Source organism: Synchiropus splendidus, unplaced genomic scaffold, assembly GCF_027744825.2.
Source record: "Synchiropus splendidus isolate RoL2022-P1 unplaced genomic scaffold, RoL_Sspl_1.0 HiC_scaffold_23, whole genome shotgun sequence".
NCBI lineage: Eukaryota > Metazoa > Chordata > Actinopteri > Syngnathiformes > Callionymidae > Synchiropus > Synchiropus splendidus.
This window is the reverse complement of record NW_026527057.1, coordinates 1478427-1483277: the sequence shown is the minus strand read 5'-3', so window position 1 is coordinate 1483277 and position 4851 is coordinate 1478427.

The following is a 4851-nucleotide window of genomic DNA, read 5'->3' as shown; positions in this document are numbered from 1 at the left end:
CTATTCTGCTTGGTCTCCTGAGACGATGTCAAACAAAAACAAAGTTTAGAAGCCGGAGTTTGGACTCACTGGAACCGGAAGAGAACATGGCGGCTGATAAACCCTAATTTTGGGCAGAGAAGAGACAGACCCGATACCAAAGAAATGCATCTTATTATTTTTCAAGTTAGACTTTGGTTTAGATGCATACTTGTAGATAAAAAGTTCTTCCTACGCTTTTGGAGGGGGCAGAGGTGAGAGCAGTCGACTGGTCTCTCCGAGAGGAGCGGCGATGATCAGCCCGGCAATTATACGGTGTTCCCCCCAGCCGGCGACTGTTGTGTCTCCAAAATCTCTGGTGGAGTCCACGGAGCTCATAAAGAGCGCGATGATGTTCTCAAGCGCTATGAGCTGTTTGCGGACACCATTCACCATTCTACTGCGCGATGGTGGCTCTGTCAGTGCCGGGTGGGATGGTCACTCCTCAGGGGGGAGGTCAAGCTCCAGGGGCGAGGGCATCGAGCATCGTGCATGACGGCTGAGTGAGAGGGAACGCTGGCCCATAACTCCAAACCCTCCACCAATTCAGCTCCGTACCTGACCACGTGCGGTCCTAGTGCCAGTGGAGTGTCAGAAATGCGCCGGGAATAGTCCGGATTGAATTGGACTAGCAGTGGATGTTTACCCAACAGACGGCAGTCCACATCCATTTGGCATTATATGCTTTGAGTGTTGCGGGTGCTTTAGCATTTCAAATAGTGAACTGCACTTAGGGGGGGCAGGGGACTGCCTGCTAGCCTTGAAGTAGCCATGCTTTGAGGGGACGCCCCAGGATTGGAGGTCCGCTCATAATTTGGATATGGACCACGGAAACTTCAGGCAGGACTGAGGTCTGGTCGCAGTCAGGGGAGAGACTTGTCACATCACCGCAGGAGTGGATTTAACCGGAGGAGACTCAGCGTGAGACCGGAGGACATCGGGATCTTTGACAGCAGCTTTTCCCGGGGCAGTCGGCAGACCGGAGGAAATTTCTGTTTGTGTGGAAAACTTGTTTGAAATAAAAGCATTGCTTGAAGCATCGCATTTGCGTTTTTTTTATTATTATTCGTATTGAATTCGCTCCTTCCAGCGCCTTGGCCTCAACCTCTCCTCCGGCCTGGTAGCCTGGGGGCCTGTCCGCGAACCTGGCGACACTGCTCAATGATGGTCCAGACATTTGATTCGTTCTCCCAAGTGGGTTGAAGAGACATGCCCTATGATAGCCAAAGCTGAAAGGAAAACTTACAGGAGGTATCAACAGAGCAGGTTTTATTCACGGTTCCAACTTTCAACAAACCAAATGATGACACGGCAACATAAAAAGAGCGCCCCAAATTTGTGATCCCAAATAATCCCATGACACATAACAAAACGTCCATTGAAGAACTTCTTTTCCGGTTTGCTGTGCAGGCTGAATATGAAGCCTCAGGCATTTTGAGGCCTCATGCGCTGTCTCTTCCGAGAGCCGCACTGGACCCTGGAGGACAGGATGGTCTGATGTTGGCAGTCAGCTGCACCTGGTCACCTCATCCCCCGGACAGAGTTGTCTTGAGTGCACAAATAGGCCAAACTGTTGGCCATTGCTCTGATCTGTGCACCTCCCTTCCGCCCTTCCCCCCATGCAGGTCCGGAAGTAGAGGCGAGCCGCCTTGCGATCTCCGGACACTGAGAGGGCTCCATCCCAGCCTGGCCGAACCCCGGCATCAGCGTGGCTCTCATTACGTCGGTGATGGAGGTGGCACTTTCTTCTTTCCGGTCACATGCGCCGCCGGAATATAATTGCATAACTGTGCTGGATTTGAGATAGTAGAACAATCTAACAATATGCATATTAACGTTGTCTTTGAATGAACCGAAGGAGACAAGTGATCCAAACACAAAAGCAGAGCTTGACACAAACAGTGCAAGAAGCAATGCAGTCCTTGGCCACTCAGGGGCCAGGGGGCGATGTGTTCAACTTCTCCATCCTGCAGTGACCGTAATCCGAGTGTAGCCAGGATTAAGGGGGAGCACAGGTGAGCAATCTGAAACCCATCCGGAACTCTGAATCAGCCATGAGGTCATCTTGACCACAAAGCTTAACCGCCAGCCTTGCAACGTGGCCTGACCTGAGAACCATGGGCCGTCCATACCGGACGTCTGACTGGCACAGCTGGCTCCTTTGCCAGACTGCCATCAATGAGATGCACGTTTGGCTGCACTGAACCGCCTGCATTGTCACCGGCGATGTTGCTTTGGTATGACTGATGGAGGAGTGCCCAGACTCCTGTCGATATCTCGGATGGCCAGGGCCTCAAACTTGACCGGCCTATGACAGTTCCGAGGCCACCGCCACACCTGGGGTCTATCCAGCCTGAATGAATGAATGAATGGGTTGTGAAGATGTAGCATTAACATCCCTTCATACATAGAGTGTAATTTTACACCGCAGGTGGCAGGACTGCCGCCTCAACTTTGCCACCGTAAGCTGAAATAGAAGGTGGCATTAACAACCCCTCATATATGGAGTGTAACTTACACTCTGGATCAGCAGGAACTGTGTTGCCCTCTTTTAGCCACTATATGGCTGAAATAGAATGTGGCATTAACAATCCTCCATTCCTGGAGAGAAATCATTTACTGAGCAGCAACAGTCAGGGTTCTAGTCTGAGCTGAGCAAGGAAGAGGGAGTTTATTCACAAATGAATAGACAGTTATGCAGGAATCTGGTGGATATTGAGACGCTGCACACTCCACTGCACTGTAATGAAGCAGATACCGGTGTCCCAGAGCGAGTGCTGTGGGCCTACTGGTCGCAGGGTTTGGCTGCTCCTGAAGACAGAAAGACAAGAGGGAAGGAGGATGCAGACACAACAGACAAATAGTGGTAAGCAAAAGTAGAGATTGATGACCAAGAAGCTGCCTGGCAGTTTTCTTTAAGAAGTCCTTGAAAGCAGCAACAGATGTTTCCAGGCATCTCGTCGACTGTGCTCTCAGGGATTCCGGTGCCTGTTTTCCCGCTGTCTCATAGGCTTTCATGATGGAAATTCTAAGCCAATTTTACAACCTTTCAGGGGACAGCGCCTGCCGCTTCTTTCCACCAGGGAGAGCCACCCACAGAGTGTCGGACTTTCTGAAGGGTGGGACTCGATCCAGTTAAGCTTTTAGCTCTCTGACCGGACATATTTTGAGTAAACGCTCATGCTCTTCGTCTGAATGTGGAGGAGTGCAGAAAGCCATTACTGAAAAGGAGCTGACCTGCGAAGAAGAAGAGAGACATTTAGGTGCGAAGGCAGGGTTGGGTGTAAGTGATACCGCCGAGTCATCGTCACCAAAAGAGATGCAATCAGGGCTGATCGAAAAAGATCTGCATCTGACACATCTCCGGATACCAGCTGGAGCTGGGGCTGTCTGGAGCTACGAGAATCATTCTCACTCTCTACAGTTGAATTCTCCTCATAAGAAAATGAAGAAGGCAATGAGGAGGAAAGGCATACAGGAGGCCTTCTGGCCACCTTGGATGAGCCAGGGCGTCCACTCCCTGTGGAGGGTCGTCGGATCTACGGGGAGAGAACCAGAGAGGACATTTGAAGTTCTCTCTGCTCGCAAAGACATCAGCCACTGGGTGGCCGAAAAACTCCCTGATCATATTTGACATCTCCTGAGATAAACTCCATTCATCTGGCAGTGGTCTCCGAGATAATCCATCTGGTGCCACATTGTCTCCACCTGGCACATGCAGAGCCCTCAATGAGGCTAAATGTAGCAGCTCAGGGAAAAAATCTTTCTGGCTAGGTTGTGTAACGTAGACGACCTCACGCCACCCTGGTGGTTGAAATTGGCCACTGTGGTGGAGCTGTCTGATCTCACCATAACGTGGTTCCCACTAAGATGGAGAGAAAGGGCCAAAAACTGCCAACAGTTCCAGTACGTTAATGTGACGACCTTCGGAACTGCTCCAGAAAGAAGAGTTCTTACAATCCAAGTGCGATGGAGGAGTCACATCTCTCAAAGCTCTTGGATACACTTTCACCAACCGTCTCTGATCCCGAACAGGATGAAGACTGAGCCGGCTGAACCATGACTGCCGACTTCGCATGTTCAGGAGACCCAGGCGTATGACGGAGTGGGCTGCTGACATCATGCCCAGGAGCGTCATATTCCATTAGGCTGGGACCACACATAGACGAACCGCCAGAACCTGGGCTGACAGATTTGAAATAGAAAGTATCTTCTCGTCTGTCAAGCGAGCGCACTCTTCATGAGAGTTCAGAAGTACACCAAGAAAAGCTGTAAGCTGAGATGGCTGGAGTTGACTCTTTTCTTGGTTCACCGGAAAGCCAAGGTGGCTTTCGTGGTCCAACACCATTCTGGTGTGAGCTAACGACTCTTCCCTCGATCTGGCGAGCATTAACCAGTCGTCTAGGTAAGACAAGATCCTGAGGCCCCTTGCCCTCAAGGACTGTAGGGCTGTGTCGACCATCTTAAAGAAGGTTTTCTGAGCCAGAGAGTAGCCAAACGGGAGCCTCCGGAACTGAAAAAGTCGGCCGTCCAATGCGAAGTGGAGATATCGCTTATGAGCAGGCCAAATTGGCACGTGACAATAAGCGTCCGTGAGGTCGATGGACGTCAGCCAGTCTCCATGACGCATGCACTTCAGGAGACTTTTGAGGAGTAACTGACTCAATCATGCCTCAATCAAACATTGACCTCGTTCTGAAGACATTTTTTGCCGGATCTGACGCATTCTCAGAATGCCATTAAACTGAGGTTGGCACTGGCTGAATTGGAGAGGATAACCCACCTTCAGAATCCTTTTGATCCATATAGAATAAGCTGGATAGTGAGCTTCCC